The sequence below is a fragment of the Scyliorhinus torazame genome, chromosome 29, assembly GCF_047496885.1.
Source record: "Scyliorhinus torazame isolate Kashiwa2021f chromosome 29, sScyTor2.1, whole genome shotgun sequence".
NCBI lineage: Eukaryota > Metazoa > Chordata > Chondrichthyes > Carcharhiniformes > Scyliorhinidae > Scyliorhinus > Scyliorhinus torazame.
In genome coordinates this window covers 18,266,825-18,284,565 of record NC_092735.1, presented here as the reverse complement: position 1 = coordinate 18,284,565, position 17,741 = coordinate 18,266,825, and the positions used below count along the sequence as shown (strand labels likewise).

Here is a 17,741-nt window from a genome sequence, read left to right as displayed (position 1 = left end):
TGGAAATCTGAAACTCCCTCACTTTCCTCATTAAGGCTGGGTGAGGCTCGATGAACTCGAAACCTCGGAGCTCTGACGCTGCCGGGACGTCAAGTGCTGCCAGCCACTTTGATTGGCCGGCTGCTCTCGAGAACCTCCTTCCGCAGGGATCGAGGTGCCATGCTGAGCTTGTTAAGGCTGCCTGCGGCCTATTATTGCCAAACAGGCCACACACACCTTCAGGCACGAGGAATGGCCATCCAGCGTACTCTCAGAAACATATAGACGAGGTTATTGATAAACTAAATGTTCCCATGTGCCTGATCTAAACAAATGAATCCGCAACATGTTTACACAATCCCTTATGAGTGATTGGTGCCTTTATATCATTATTAAAAAATGACTCTGAGTAGCTAAGTTTGCCCTTGCTGAGTGTAGGTTAGATCTTTGATCCACTCAAGAGTCAGGCTGTGGTGAATGCTCACTTTACTTGCACAGGGCAGTGAGACCTTCGACGATCTTCTCGGGGCAGCTCGGTAGCATTGTGGATAGCACAATTGCTTCACAGCTCCAGGGTCCCAGGTTCAATTCCCAGCTTGGGTCACTGTCTGTGCGGAGTCTGCACGTCCTCCCCGTGTGCGCGTGGGTTTCCTCCGGGTGCTCCGGTTTCCTCCCACAGTCCAAAGATGTGCAGGATAGGTGGATTGGCCACGCTAAATTGCCCTTAGTGTTGGGTGGGGTTACTGGCTTATGGGGATAGGGTGGAGATGTGGGCTTGGGTAGGGTGCTCTTTCAAAGGGCCGGTGCAGACTCGATGGGCCGAATGGCCTCCTTCTGCACTGTAAATTTGATGATTCTTAACTCAACCGGCCATTGCTCACATTGACTGGTAATTATTCATGTGTAAACCACACAACAAAAAAACACCTAATCAAGTTAAACCCTACATCTGAGATAAAATGTTTGCATCAATCCTTACGTGAGAATGTGAGAGACATTGCAGATAGGGAGGGGCGAGGTCATGGAGAGATTTGAACTGCAAGGTGGAGATTTTGAAATTAAGGTGTCACTGGGCGGAGAACTAATATGGGTCAGTGGTGATCAGGAGTAATGATGACAGGTGAGTTTCAGATGGTCAGCCTCATTCAGTCTTAGACAACGGTGAGGAAGAGGTGTGGAGTTGGTGGTTAGAGAACAGAGCTTGTGCCTGGGTCTGAAGACAATGGCCAACATTTTCCCCACGAGCGATTGGCTCGATCCAGGAAATGTCAGACTCATCAAAGCTCTCCAGGAAGTGTCAAAGTTGTTAAAGCTGTCAGATATGCCCAGGAAGAGTCAAAGCTGTCAAGAAACTGTCCAAGGATACGGGGTTAGTTGACATGGAGGGGATAAAGAGAAAGAGTGATGGGTGGGGACCGTGGGTTGTCTTAGAGGGTCACAGGGACGGGTGGGTTGGCATAGATGGGGCATAGGAAGTGTGTGGGGAGAGTTGAGGGCTAGAGGGAAAATGTGGTTTTATTTTTTATTTGAACATGGTGATAGTGCACCGAAGCAGGCCTTGCTCCCGGCCAACCTTTCCACCCAGCAGCCTGTGCGTTTGTTCCACCATCGCCCACCCTGACCCGATATTTCAGCCCCCCCCAATCACAATTCCAACCTTGCGTGCAATCATTTCATAGAATCATAGAATTTACAGTGCAGAAGGAGGCCATTCGGCCCAATAAGTCTGCACCGGCTCTTGGAAAGAGCACCCCACTTAAGCCCACACCTCCAACCCATCCCCGCAACCCAGTAACCCTACCTAACCTAAGGGCAATTTAGCATGGCCAGTCCACCTAACCTGCACATGTTTGGACTGTGGGAGGAAACCAGGGCACCCGGAGGAAACCCACGCCTTCCTGTGAATAGAGAAATGTACCATAGAATCCATACTGTGAAGGAGGAGGCCATTCAGCCCATCGGGTCTGCACTCGTCTTCCAAACAATTTCCCCATCTAGGCCCTACCCAATACCTAACCTGCACAACCCTGGACACTAAGGAGCAATTTTAGAATGGCCAATCCACCTAACCTGTGCATCTTTAGGCTCTGGGAGGAAACCGGAGCACCCGGAGGAAACCCCCGCAGACACTGGGAGAACGTGCAGACTCCACACAGAAAGTCACCCGAGGCCGGAATCGAACCCGGGACCCTGGCGCTCTGAGGCAGCCTGCAGGCTTTTCGGAAGGAAAGCAGTCTTCAGTGCAGTCAGGCTAAGCAGAGAGCTGTGGGAGTTTTCAGTAGTCTGGGACTGCCAGAAGTGCTGGGGGAGTAACTCCAGTTCGACAATCCACATGCGGGGAACTCCAGATGAACAGAGGAAACAGGAACAAGTCTGCGTAATAAAGCCATCGATTGACTTCATCTCATCTCGCCTCGTGAGTGATTGACTGTGCTACAATTTATTACGCAGACTTGTTCCCCAGCAGCTCGGTTACAGAATGCGGCTGCTGGGAGAACCCGGGTTCTTATACTCCGCCTTACTGGGTGGAGCCAGTAGGCGGCAGATCCAATCAGGACCCAGTGTCTGTCCACCAATAGCCTCTTGGCATCACTGGGTACCGTACTACCCCTAATACATACCACCACAAACCTTTGATTCCTTTCCCAACAAGAACCTCTTCCTTGAAAATATTCACCCCCCCCCCCCCAATTGCCCTCCTCCACCAGCTTCTGAGGCGGAGAATTTGAAATTCGCACAGCGCTCTGGAGAAAAGAAATCTCCTCATCACTGTCCGAAAAGGGCGACCCCTAATTTTGAAACAGAGGCCCCGAGTTCTGGACACCCCCACAAGAGGGAACGTCCTTTCCACGCCCACCTTGTCAGGACCCTTTAGGCAGCGAGTGTGATGCCCGCCAACCTGATACCTGCAATGAGCGGGTTGTCTTATGAGGATAGCTTGGAGAGGCTGGGATTGTTTGCACTGGAGCTTAGGAGAGTGAGTGAGGGGATGATTTGCTAGAAGTTCATAAGATCCTGAATGGTATCAAGTGTGACCATTCTTATTCCCCCGTTTTCCAGCTTTCTTCCATCTGGGAAGTTAACCATTTTGAATTATTGGCCAGAATTCCGGGCCGTCGGCTGGTGACGGGATTCTCTGGTTCTGCCGGCAGCTCGCGGGTTTCCCGGCGGTGTGGGGTGGCTTCAGTGGGAATTCCCATTTTCCGCCACGGGAGCAGGGAATCCCGCTGCCAGTGAATGGCGCGCCGCCGCCCGCCGGCAAGAAACACGCGGTTCGGAGGACGGAGAATCCCGCCCATTATTCTTATTTTGAAGATAGGAACTGAGTGAATCTGATCGTATCTGTCACGGCTTGACGCTTTGCCCGGGATTCTCCGATCCGGGGCCGCACCGCCACCGCTGCCAGCGAGAATTTGGCGCCCGGCCAAAACTCCACCCATTGCAGCAGGACCGGAGAGTCCCGCCGGCGTGACCGGACGGAGAATTCCGGCCAATTTGTATTGACCCCTTGCCTCGTCAAATGCCCGCTCGGCCTACCTACCTCCGGAGAGCTTGAAGGTGCGTACGTGAGCCAAAGGCTCTTGTCACCATGCTGGGGTGCACGGTAGCACAGTGGTTAGCACTGTTGCTTCACAGCTCCGGGGTCCCAGGTTCGATTCCTGGCTTGGATCACCGTCTGTGCGGAGTCTGTACGTCCTCCCCGTGTCTGCGTGGGTTTCCTCCGGGTGCTCCGGTTTCCTCCCACAGTCCAAAGACGTGCGGTTAGGTGAATTGGCCGTGTTAAATTGCCCTTGGTGTCCAAAAAGGTTAGGTGGGGTGACTGGGTTATGGGGATGGGGTGGAGACATGGTCTTAGGTAGGGTGCTCTTTCCAAGAACCGGTGCAAACTCGATGGGCCAAATGGCCTCCTTCTGCACTGTAAATTCTATGATTCTATGATTATTGCACAGGTAGATATAGGGAAGAGCGAGTTATTTCTCATGAATGATACTCCAGCACCTTATGGTGAAGATCGATGCCACCAAAGGTGAGAAGGGAAAACGCAGAACCAAATTTTGAACATCGATAGATAATTATGCGATGTGAAGTCGAGAAAGGAAGAGCTTGCGTTTATATGGGGCCCTTCACAACCTCGGGACCTCGCTTTCCAGCAAGGGGAAAGTCTCCTAAAGGTTGTCAGCATTTGGAATGTATGGAGCGAGACGGATAACTTGCGCACAGCAAGATCCCGCAAAGAGCAATGAGATAATGACCACCTCCCCTACTCTTCTTCGAAACAGTGCCATGGGATCTTTTGCGTGCAGCTGAGAGGACAGACGGGGCCTCGGACGGACATCTCAGCCGATAAACACCACCTCCGACGGTGCACCCAACTCCTGCACTGCCTGTTCAACAGAGAAACGTCTATGCTTCAATCAATTCTACTCCCCTGCTTCGCGACGTACCGTAAGTTTTGCCATTTAGTTATAAATATTAAATCAAAGTATGATATGAAAATGACGAGTGGGGTTTGAGTTGTCCGCACTCTCGAGCACAGGGGTGGCCAACCGACAACCCCCTGGGCGGGGCCGGGGGGGGGGTCATAAGCGGCCCATCTGGGTTCCGAGTGTGGTCCTTGGGACATTTTGTTGACCGTTGCCCACGCGCGGGGTCGCCACATTCCCTGATTTCCGTCCATGTATTTTTTTTTTCCTGCCGGTATGGCTGAAGAGATTCGCAGGTAAAGCGAGGAGCGTGCTGATTGCTCACAACATTGACTGTGAGAGCCGTGCGCTCCCTCTGTGTCCGAGGTGTAAATCTTAATTTTGTTTTTACCATTTGAAGTTGATGACAGTTCTATTTATCTCTAAATGATTAAGCATTTTCTAAAACTTGTTATGAAATAATCAGCGTGTATTAAACGTATTCAGTCTTATTCATGGAGTCACTTGTAGGAGACACGAGAACCCGAGGGCACAGCCTCAGACTGAAGGGACGATCCTTTATAACTGAGATGAGGAGGAATTTTTTCAGCCAGAGGGTGGTGAATCTGTGGAACTGTTTGCTGTGGAGGCCAATTCACTGAGGGTCCTTAAGACAGAGATAGATAGGTTCTTGATCAATCAGGGAATCCGGGGTTTTGGGGAAAAGGCAGGAGAATGGGGGTGAGAGAAATATCAGCCATGATTGAATGGCGGAGCTGACTTGATGGGCCGAGTGGCCTAATTCTTCTCCCAAGTCTTGTGGTCTTATGGTTAGTGAACCAGCCCAATTTCAATCTTGCGGCCCCCTGAGATGAAGGAGGGTCACTCGTGTGGACAACTCACCGGCCTAGGTTGCCAGGCACTGCCCTTATCTCACTTCACAAGTGCTCGTGGTTTTCCTTTCCCCTGTGTCTCGGGATTCCATTTCTAAACCATTACCCGACTCCAGCCCTGTCTCAGGCCATTAGCAGCTAAAACCTTCACCTGTGCCTTTGTTGCATCTAATCATGACTCATATATAAGTTGGTGAAAGAGAAAATGCTGGAAAATCTCAGCAGGTCTGGCAGCATCTGTAGGGAGAGAAAAGAGCTAACGTTTCGAGTCCGGTGACTCTTGGTCAAAGCTAACAGACAGAGAAAGTGGGGAATATTTATACTGTGGAGTGAGAATGAAAGATGAGTCAGAGCCACAGAAACCCGGGGAAACCGGGTGCTAATGGCCACAGAAACCAAGGGGAAAGAGTGCTAATGGTAGTCCCCAGAGAGGACAAAAGATGTGAAAGGTAAAACAGCAGAGAAACTAATATCAGAGGGTGAACTGTAGATGTGGGGGGGAGGGGAATGGGGAAGCAAAGAGGAGAAAGGTGAGGGAAAGGTGGATAAGATTGTGGGGGGGGGGGGGGGGGAATTTAAATGTATATTAAGAAAGAAAGAAATGGGAAAAGACAGTTAAAATATGAAAACAGATGTGTCGAGGTGGGGTAGAGCTGATCATCTGAAGTTGTTGAATTCGATGTTGAGGCCGGAAGGATGTAGCGTGCCTAACCGGAAGATGAGATGTTGTTCCTCCAGTTTGCGTTGAGCTTCACTGGAACATTGCAGCAGGCCAAGAACAGACATGTGGGCATGAGAGCAGGGTCTTTTGTTAAAATGGCAAGTAACGGGAAGGTCAGGGTACTGAATGCGCACAGACTGAAGATGCTCAGCAAAGCGATCACCCAGTCTGCGTTTGGTCTCTCCGATATAGAGGAGACCACTTTCCAGCATTTTCTCTTTTGTTTCAGATTCCAGCATCCGCAGTAATTTGCTTTTATAGTTGGTGAACTCGCATCTCCCCCCCCCCTTATACTCCTAACTCAGTGGTTCGGCCATGAACCTGTCCAAATGGGAAAAACGGTCAAGATACACTCTGATTTTTAAGACTTGCTGTAATATCGATAAACTTACAAGAGCCAGTGCCCTGCTCCCCTTATATCGAATCAATACTGCATCTGCAAACATTTTTCCTGTAACGTGGGAGCTGCGTTCACGCGGTTAAACCTGGAAAAGCTGCTCGTTGCCCTGTTAGATCACTCTAGCTTACTTCACCCCATTTTAGAGCATACAAGCCCCTCATTAAACTCATTTTCGGAGAGGTTTCAAACAGGCAGATTACTACCTGAATGGGTGTAAATTGGGAGAGGGGAGTGTGCAGCGGGACCTGGGTGTCCTTGTGCACCATTCGCTGAAGGTAAGCATGTAGGTGCAGCAGGCGGTAAAGAAGGCTAATGGTATGTTGGCCTTCATTGCGAGAGGTTTCGAGTATAGAAGCAGGGATGTGTTGCTGCAATTGTACAGGGCCTTGGTGAGGCCACATTTGGAGTATTGTGGGCAGTTTTGGTCTCCTTCTCTGTGGAAGGATGTTCTTGCTCTCGAGGGAGTGCAGCGAAGGTTTACCAGACTGATTCCAGGGATGGCGGGACTGTCATATGAGGAGAGATTGACTAGGTTGGGATTGTTCTCGCTGGAGTTCAGAAGAATGAGGAGGGGATCTCATAGAGACATATAAAATTCTAACAGGGCTAGACAGGGTAGATGCAGGGAAGATATTCCCGATGGCGGGTGTGTCCAGAACCAGGGGTCACAGTCTGAGGATTCAGGGTAAACCATTTCGGACAGAGATAAGGAGACTTTTCTTCACCCAAAGAGTGGTGAGCCTGTGGAATTCATTACCACAGGAAGTAGTTGAGGCTAAGACTTTGAATATATTCAAGAGGCGGCTGGATATAGCACTTGGGGAGAATGGGATCAAAAGTTATGGGGAGAAAGCAGGATTAGGCTATTGAGTTGGATGGCCAGCCATGATCGTGATGAATGGCGGAGCAGGTTCGAAGGGCCAAAAGACCTCCTCCTGCTCCTATCTTCTATGTATCTATGTGTAGAGCTCCTGTCATAATATACACCAGTATATCATGGTGCAGACACACACTGATGGACACACAGTGGGACCAATCAACATACACAACACCGCAGCCAATCACCAATGAGAGCACATGCACTATAAAGACAGGGGACATCAGAGTTCCCGCTGATTCGAGTAGCAGCTAGCTAGGAGCACAGAGCTCACAGCCTGCAACATAGACATTCACCATGTGCTGAGTGCATCAACTGGTTAGGACAAGGCAAAGGTCTTTAGTTAAAGCTAGTATCGTATTTACCCACAGTTCAAGTATGTTTAAACAGTTAATGATTCAATAAAATAGTGTTGCACTACCTCAAGTGTTGGTGACCTGTATGTGATCCAGAACACCCAACACATCATGATACCAGGAGTGGTTGCATACTAGCACTTCTTAGACCTACCTGCAAGTGATCTACCTTCCGCCAGCATTCTGTCATCCTGCAACATGGACAACATCAGCCCGTCGCCGCCGCTCCGCATCGCCGGCAACCTCGGGGCCAACTGGAAGATTTTCAAACAGCGCTTCCAGCTCTTCCTCAAAGCCACGGACAGGGAGGGCGCCTCGGACACCAGAAAGATTGCTCTTCTGCTCTCCACGGCTGGGGACCATGCCATCCACATTTTCAACTCTCTCACCTTTGCAGATGACAAAGACAAGACGAAGTTCAAGACGGTTCTCCTCAAAGTTGACACTCACTGCAGCATAGAGGTGAATGAAAGTTTCGAACGCTACGTGTTCCAACAGCGTTTGCAGGGTAAGGACGAACCTTCCCAATCCTTTCTAACGCACCTCCGCATCCTTGCGCAATCTTGCACCTACGGGCCCACCTCCGACTCCATGATACGCGACCAGATCGTTTTCGGTGTTCAGTCGGACCCCCTAAGTCAGCAGCTCCTCAAAGTAAAGCAACTCACCCTAGCGACCACCATCGAGACCTGTGTCCTACATGAAAATGCCACCAGTCGGCACTCCCATATACAAGCGGCTGAAACGGCACGGCAAGGTCCCCATGAGGTGGAACGGGTCCAAGTGATTGAGCACCTCCAGGGCCTCAGCCTGGAGGAGGGCGGCCATTTCACGCTCTTTTTGCGGACTCCCGCGCTTGTACGCACCAAACGAGGGGACGGCGACGTGGAGGAACGTAATGCGCAGGCGCGCACCACGCATGACCGCACCGCGCATGCGCGGTGGCGCAGCGAATGTGCTGATGTCACGACGTGCAGCAACTGTGGCTCCGCCCATTTAAAGCGGCAATGCCCCACAAAATCGATAATGCCTACGATGTGGAAGACTTGGCCACTATGCTGCCTGCTGTCGAGCAGCTCAGCCTTCCAATTCATATCGCTTCAGCCAGCCTCACAGGAATGTTCGGGCAATTAAACCCACGGTCACCGAGTCCGATGCGGACCTCCCACACAGAAGTGACACCGAGGACCCGAAGGCGCCTTTTCGAGTCGGTGTCGTAACGAAAAACAGGCTGTCCCCGAAGCAAAGACACCAGCCGCTGTCGGTATACAGCAGCGATCCAGACGATGAGTGGTGTGCCACCCTGATGGTCAACCGGTCCCAAATACGATTCTGCCTGGACACTGGTGCCTCCGCCAATCTCATGGCGTGGTCTGCTTTCCAAAGCCTTTGTGTCAAACCACCCATTCTTCCATCGGCCTGCCAGGACTACAATGGCAACATCATTCCTGCTACCGGCTCATGCCAACTCGAAGTGACACACAAGTCACGAAAAGCCATCCTTCCTTTCGAGATCGTGGACTCCTCGAAGGACTCTGCTTGGCGCACAGACGTGCAAGCTGCTAAACCTCGTTCAAAGAGTTCACTCTCTCTCTCCTGGTGACACGTCTGCCTTCCAGGATGCTGACGTCAGGGCACAACTCAACGCCATCATCGACCAGCACCGCGACATCTTCGAAGGCATGGGCACGCTCCCATATACTTACAAGATGCTACTCAAACAGAACGCCACGCCTGTGGTGCATGCACCTCGCAGAGTCCCAGCACCCCTCAAGGACCGCCTCAAGCAGCAGCTGCAGGACCTCCAAGACCAAAGAGTGATCTCCAGAGTTACGGAACCAACTGACTGGGTCAGTTGCATGGTGTGCGTAAAAAAGCCTTCCGGCGAGCTCAGGATCTGCATTGATCCAAAGGATCTGAATTGCAACATAATGAGGGAGCATTACCCAATCCCCAAGCGCGAAGAGATCACATGCGAGATGGCTCACGCCAAGCTCTTCACCAGACTTGACGCCTCGAAAGGATTCTGGCAAATTAAACTGGCAGGAAACTGTGTACCTTTAACACCCCTTTTGGCAGATATTGTTACAACAGGATGCCGTTTGGGATCATATCGGCGTCAGAAGTGTTCCACAGGATCATGGAACAAATGATGGAAGGCATTGAAGGTGCTCTCGTCTATGTCGACGACATAATCATCTGGTCCATCACCCCGCAGGAGCATGTCAGTCGCCTCCAGCGCGTGTTCAAACGCATACCGGAGCAGGGCCTACGCCTCAACAGAGCCAAATGCTCCTTTGGCCAGACGGAACTCAAGTTCCTAGGGGACCACATCTCCCAGTTGGGTGTGCGGCCGGATGCGGACAAGGTGGCTGCTATCACAGCCATGAAAAAGCCAGAGGACAAGAAGGCGGTCCTCCGATTTCTGGGCATGGTCAACTTCCTAGGGAAGTTCATCCCTAACCTCGCCTGTCATACCACAGCTCTCAGGAACCTGGTCAGGAAGACGACAGACTTCCAATGGCTTCCTGCCCACGAGCGCGAATGGAGAGAACTTAAAACCAAACTCACCACGGCCCCGGTATTGGCCTTTTTTGGTCCAGCGAAAGAGACAAAAATTTTAATCGATGCCAGCCAATCTGACATTGGGGCAGTGCTCCTGCAACGCGATGAGGCCTCATCATGGGCCCCCGTTGCAGATGCGTCACGCGCCATGACCCCCCACGGAACAGTGCTACGTGCAGATAGAAAAGGAGTGCCTGGGCCTTTTGACCGGTGTCGTCAAGTTTCATGATTATGTGTACGGCCTTCCCCAATTCACCGTCGAGACCGACCATCACCCACTGGTCAATATAATACAGAAAGACTTGAACGACATGACGCCTCGCCTCCAGCGCATTCTGCTCAAACTCCGGCGATACGACTTCCAGCTCGTATACACACCGGGCAAAGACCTGTCGACGCTCTGTCCAGGGCAGTCAACACCCCGTGTGACCCAGCGGGATTCGTCTGCCAGGTTGACGCCCATGTGGCCTTCGTGGCCTCCAATCTACCTGCCACGGATGAACGCCTCGTCCAAATTCACCGTGAGACAGCGGCTGACCCTTTGCTACAGCGTGTCACGCGCCACCTAACAGACGGGTGGCTCAAGGGCCAATGCCCGCAGTTCTACAACATCAGAGATGATCTGGCGGTAGTCGATGGTGTCCTCCTGAAGCTGGACCGGATTGTTATCCCGCACAGCATGCACCAGCTTGTCTTGGAACAGCTACATGAGGACCATCTTGGCGTGGCGAGGTGCTGCCGACGGGCCCGAGAGGCAGTGTACTGGCCCGGCATCAATGACGACATCGCCAACACAGTGCTCAACTGCCCCACTTGTCAGCGGTTCCAGCCGGCCCAACCACGTGAGGCCCTGCAGCCCCATGAGTTGGTCACGTCCCCTTGGTCCAAGGTTGGCATCGACCCGTTCCACGCGCTGGGCAGGGACTATGTTCTGATTGTGGACTATTTTTCAAACTACCCGGAGTTGGTACGGTTGCACGACATCACATGGTCTGCAGTCATCCGTGCCTGTAAGGACACGTTTGCTCGACACGGCATCCCACTCACTGTGATGTCGGACAATGGCCCCTGCTTCGCGAGCCAGGAATGGTCCAACTTTGCCAGGAGGTACAACTTTGTGCATGTGACATCCAGTCCCTTGTGCCCCCAATCCAATGGCAAAGCGGAGAGGGGCGTCCACATAGTCAAACGGCTCCTCTGCAAGGCTGCTGATGCGGGATCTGACTTCTACCTCGTCCTGCTGGCCTATCGCTCGGCCCCACTGTCCACTGGCCTGTTGCCAGCCCAGCTGCTCATGGGTCGCACCCATTCATGTCCCAGACCTCGACCACGTTCCGGTCCTTCAACGAATGCAACTGTCTCGTGCACAGCACAAGGCGGCTCATGACTCCCGTGCAGCTGATCTCCCTGCTCTGGCTCCAGATGACAACATCCGCATCCATCTTCCGGATGGTGGCTGGTCTGCAACTGCTGTGGTTCTTCGGCAGGTAGCTCCGCGCTCGTTCCTGGTCCGTCTACCGGATGGTTCCATTCTGCGCCGTAATCGACGTGCCCTTCGTCTCGTTCCGCGCTCGCTACGTGATCCTCCGCCAGTGCCACGCCCTCCTGTTGGTCCCTGACCTGGACTATGCAGAGATTCCGGTTACTCTGCATCCCCCTCACTCTGACGCAGTCCAGCCCGCTCCTCAGTCGGCGGCTCCCGACCCACCCTTGAGGCGGTCAACCAGAATTCGTTGCCCACCTCAGAGACTTAATTTGTGAACTTTGCACTAATGGACTCTCTGGTCTGTTCTTCCGTTTAATCGTTCAAGTGGTTTGTATATAGTGTTCATCTCGTTATTTGTGTGACAGTGTTTTTTCTGCACCAGGCTCCTTCCCATGTAAATAGCTTAGTTTTATGTACATAGTCCTGTAAATATTTCGCACACACGTAGTCAGGAACATTCACCACACACTATTTACTGTCACGCAGGCACATTTTTTATATAAAAGGGGGGATGTCATAATATACACCAGTATATCATGGTGCAGACACACACTGATGGACACACAGTGGGACCAATCAACATACACAACACCACAGCCAATCACCAGTGAGAGCACACACACTATAAAGACAGGGGGCATCAGAGTTCCCGCTGATTCGAGTAGCAGCTAGCTAGGAGCACAGAGCTCACAGGCAGCAACACAGACATTCACCATGTGCTGAATGTATCAACTGGTTAGGACATGGCAAAGGTCTTTAGTTAAAGCTAGTATCGTATTTACCCACAGTTCAAGTATGTTTAAATAGTTAACCTTTTAATAAAATAGTGTTGCACTACCTCAAGTGTTGGTAACCTGTATGTGATCCAGAACACCCAACACATCAATGTTGGCCTTCATTGCGAGAGGTTTCGAGTATAGAAGCAGGGATATGTTGCTGCAATTGTACAGGGCCTTGGTGAGGCCACACCTGGAGTATCGTGAGCAGTTTTGGTCTCCTTCTCTGAGGAAGGATGTTCTTGCTCTCGAGGGAGTGCAGCGAAGGTTTACCAGACTGATTCCAGGGATGGCGGGACTGTCATAAGAGGAGAGATTGACTAGGTTGGGATTGTTCTCGCTGGAGTTCAGAAGAATGAGGGGGGATCTCATAGAGACTTATAAAATTCTAACAGGACTGGACAGGGTAGATGCAGGGAAGATGTTCCCAATGATGGGTGTGTCCAGAACCAGGGGTCACAGTCTGAGGATTCAGGGCAAACCATTTCGGACAGAGATAAGGAGACATTTCTTCACACAAAGAGTGGTGAGCCTGTGGAATTCATTGCCACAGGAAGTAGTTGATGCTAAAACTTTGAATATATTCAAGAGGCGGCTGGATATAGCACTTGGAGAGAATGGGATCAAAGGCTATGGGGAGAAAGCAGGATTAGGCAATTGAGTTATATGATCAGCCATGATCGTGATGAATGGCGGAGCAGGCTCGAAGGGCCAAAAGGCCTCCTCCTGCTCCTATCTTCTATGTATCTATGTGCAGAGCTGCTACAGCTGTTTCTGATCCTCCTGTTAATGCAATACGCACGTTTCTTAAAACGACCAAAAATCACACCCGTGGCAACAGCTACCGCAACTCCTCCCACAGATCTGTATCTTCTTACTTCAATGACCAGGAAACCAGTGGTATAGGAAACACAATGGATTAATTTAACGGAATATAAACTCTGCCCACAGCAGTAACTATTTACACTTCACAGTTCCCGTTGGGACAAAGTCCGGACCATTTTTATTAGAATAATAATAATAAGTTCTTTATGGTTAACATTTCCAAGGAGTGTGGAGGCACATTCAAATAATGTGGCTCTGTACAACGTGTTACCCTGTAAGTGTGATTTGCAGTTCTGTTGTTTGGCCACAGGAGTTCAATGGTGTAATATCCCGCCCGGGACTTACGGGGTGGGAATGATAATCTCCCCTGTGGTTCTTGCGGAGCACGGGCTCCCTCGCTGAGGGGCGAGGGAACTCCATTTAGAAATGTATAAAAGGTCAGCCGGTAAGGTGCCGACCAGAGAGAGAGACCCGGTAGGGATCTACCAGGATGTGTATGTCCCGTGATTGTAAATAAATCAAAGTTCTTCACTTTACTTAGTGTGTGCTCCCCGTCTCCTCATTAAAAATGGTTGAGACAAGTCATTTAAATGGATCGACACATCCCTGTTGTGTGATCTAATGACCGTTGCAAACTATTGGGGTTTTTTTTCACTCGAATTTCAAGGTTCTGTGCAATGCTGGGAACCAAATTTGGCCAATTTCTGAAAAGTTGTTCATTCAAATGGCCTTTCTGTAGCCCTTTCTTTGGAGTCTCATATGTTGGCTTCTTTTAAGTTGAATGGTTTCTTGCTGACCGACTGGCTGTAAGATACAACCCCCGACCCCCACCCTCTCCCCTCCCTGCCCCCCGAGCGACCGATGTTGTGACTCCTTAGATTAATGAAATGAATTCTTGCCGAACGGCCGGCTATGCAGGGATAGCCCTGGGCTTCGGTTGGACTGAGCGCCGTGAATTGTGGCAGGGCTGAGGTGGAGTTGACAGGATTCAGCAGCGACGGGGCTGTGGTGGTGGAGTGGTCTGGTATTAAAGTGGAGGGAGAATTATTGGCAGGGCAGAACCCGGTTCAAAGTGAAGTTTGGCTCGTTTGAGCCCACATCGGGCCTTGGCAGTTCAGGAATTTAGATTCGGTAAATTTATAAATCTGGAATCAAAAATTGGTGCCAGTCATGGTGCCAAAGGCCTTTCCCGCCAGCCGGCGGAGCGGAAACCGCTCCGGCGTGGGCCTTGCCCCTCAAGGTGAGGCCTTGACCCCTAAAGGTGAGGAGACGTCCGCACCTTTGGGGCGGCCTGACGCCGGAGTGATCTGCGCCGTGTTTGGCGCATGGTCGCGGACATCGCGCCAGTTTGCGGAGAATCCCACCCCTGTATGTTTGAGTTGAAATGAATTTGGTTTAACCTTTATCTTGGTGTCTCCTGGATTACTGGCCCTGCCCCAGACAGTTCTTTTGGCCAATTATTCTCAAATTCTTACCACACAACTAATGGCCAGTTGGGCGAGATCCCGCAGGGGTCGCTCGTTGAAGGGCCTTCAGTAGACGAGGGATGCAAATTGCAGAAAGGTTGCGCACGGGAGGGATGTTGGGGATTAGTTCAGCTGCCAACGCATTTAAATAAGTGTCAACAGGGAATGGATGTGTTTCACCGAGTGAAAACTGTTAGTGCTTGTGAGAGAGCACTCCAAGGAGACTGTGCGACGCTTTGCCCTGTAAATGTCCACCTCAGAAGAAGGAAACAGTTCTTAAACTCATTTATACACCACCTTTCACGAACTCAGGAAGTTCCAGTTAATAATTTGCTTTTAAATGGAATTCGTTCAAGGGATATGGGCAGAATTGGCTAGACCAGCATTTATTGCCCATCCCTAATTGCCATTGAGAATGTGATACAGAGCCGCCTTCTTGAACATCGGCACTGGTGTAGGTACACCCACAGCGCTGTTAGGAAGAGAATTTCAAGATTTTGACCCAGTGGCAGTGAAGGAACGGCGATATAGTTCCACATCAGGACGGTGTGTGGCTTGGAGGAGAACGTGCAGACGGTGGTGGTGTCCCCATGCACCTGCTGCCCTTCTTCAAGGGCGGCACGGTGGCACAGTGGCTAGCACTTCTGCCCCACAGCGCCAGGGACCCGGGTTCAATTCCGGCCTTGGGCGACTGTCTCTGTGGAATTTGGACTGTGGAGTTTGGATGTTCTCCAAGTGTCTGCGTGGGTTTCCTCCGGGTGCTCTGGTTGCCTCCCACAGTCCAAAGATGGGAAGGTTTGGTGGATTGCCCATGCTAAATTGCCCCTTAGTGTCCAAAGATGTGCAGGTTAGGTTTCGGGGATAGGGTGGATCTGGGAAGGGTGCTCTTTCGGAGGGTCATTACAGACTCGATGGGCCGAATGGGCTCCTTTTGCGCTGTAGGGGTTCTATACAGGTCACGGGTTTGGACCACGCAGTATCTCTGAAATGCAGACTGTGTTTTAATATGGGTAACATGGGAGCCAATTTACACACAGCAAACTCCCACAGTCGGCAATTAGACAATGACCAAATAATCTGTTTTAGGTATTGTTGAGGGATAAATATTGGCTGGAGAATTTTCCTGTTCTTTTTCAAATGATGCCATGGGATCTTTGACATCCATTTGAGAGGGCCAATCGGCTCCTCACATGAACATCTCAATTGAATGATAGACAAGGTAATAAATCACGAGTGGGAATGGTCTAGAGGGGCTCTGACACTATCTACACTGGAGGACATAATTTAAATCAATAAATAATGGGGGCTTGTAAGAAATGTACTGAAATAATCATGAGAGATCAGGGGCGAAATTCTCCGGTATCGGCGCGGTGTCTGCCGACTGGCGCCCAAAATGGCGCAAATCAGTCGGGCATCGCGCCGGCCCAAAGGTGCGGAATGCTCCGCACCATTGGGGGCCGAGCCCCAACCTTAAGGGGCTAGGCCCGCGCCGGACGGATTTCCGCCCCGCCAGCTGTCGGAAAAGGCCTTTGGTGCCCCGCCAGCTGGCGCGGAAATGACATCTCCGGGCAGTGGATGCGCGGGAGCATCAGCGGCCGCTGACAGCATTCCCGCGCATGCGCAGTGGAGGGAGTCTCTTCCGCCTCCGCCATGGTGGAGACCGTGGCAAAGGCGGAAGGGAAAGAGTGCCCCCACGGCACAGGCCCGCCCGCGGATCGGTGGGCCCCGATCGCGGGCCAGGCCACCGTGGGGGCACCCCCTGGGGCCAGATCGCCCCGCGTCCCCCCCCAGGACCCCGGAGCCCGCCCGCGCCGCCTTGTCCCGCCGGCAAGGTCGGTGGTTTAACCTACGCCGGCGGGACAGGCATTTTAGCGGCAGGACTTCGGCCCAACCGGGCCGGAGAATCGCGGGGTGGCCCGCCAACCGGCGCGGCGCGATTCCCGCCCCCGCCGAATATCCGGTGGTGGAGAATTCGGCAACCGGCGGGGGCGGGATTCACGCCAGCCCCCAGCGATTCTCTGACCCGGCGGGGGGGTCGGAGAATCTCGCCCCTTAATCTTCATATAGATTGAACAAACCAAATTGATAAAGGTGGCCTGGGGGATGAATGCAAAGTGTGTTTCAAGCAGGTTTTAGAGCAATGTATTCTGGCATCAACCAAGGGCCAATCTGTTCAAGACCTGGTAATGAGACAGCATTAATGATTTCATAATAAATGATCCTCTAGGGAAGAGTGATCATAACATGATGGAATTTCACCTTTGGATTGAGGGTGAGAAATTTGAGTCTGAAAGTAGTGTCTCAAGCTTGAATAAGGGCAATTGTGAGGGCACAGAGTCAGAGTTGACCGAAGCGGAATGGGAAACAGGTTAAATGGTAAAACAAGCAATGGCAGACAATTAAAGAGATATTTCTTAACTCCTAACAATGATATTTGCCATTGAGAAAAAAAGACGATGATAAGAAGGGATCACCTGTGACTAACTGACGAAGGATGGTATCAAATTGAAAAAAAAACTAGCAAAAAACATAAATAAAAGAAAATAGTAGCGGCAGTGAACGTTGATCCCTTAGAGAGTAGGATTGAGGAATTAATAATAGGAAATGAGGAAATGACTTTGAACGGGTATTTTGTATTTTTTAAGAATTTACAGTGCAGAAGGAGGCCATTTGGCCCATCGAGTCTGCACTGGTCCTTGGAAAGAGCACCCTACTTAAGCCCACACGTCCACCCTATCCCCATAACCCAGTCACCCCATCTAACTCTTTTGGACACTAAGGGCAATTTATCACGGCCAACCCACCTAACCTGCACATCTTTGGACATGGAGGAGGAAACCGGAGCACCCGGAGGAAACCCACGCACACACGGGGAGAACGTTCAGACTCCGAACAAACAGTGACCCAAGCCGGGAATCGAACCAGGGACCCTGAAGCTGCAGAGTTCCAAAGATTCACCACCCTCTCAACGTGATGTGATATTACACTGGGCGG

At 51.3% G+C, this 17,741-nt stretch overlaps 1 protein-coding gene across 1 annotated transcript in view; it reads left to right on the top strand.

The window, feature by feature from the left end:
* The window catches only part of LOC140403901 (glutamate receptor ionotropic, NMDA 2B-like), a 457,807-nt gene that overhangs the window by 146,556 nt on the left and 293,510 nt on the right, over positions 1-17,741 (top strand). Inside the window, exon 2 of the mRNA XM_072492122.1 lies at positions 4,260-4,425. The gene's annotated coding sequence lies outside the window, so the exon portion shown is untranslated. The remainder of the gene's footprint in view (positions 1-4,259; positions 4,426-17,741) is intronic.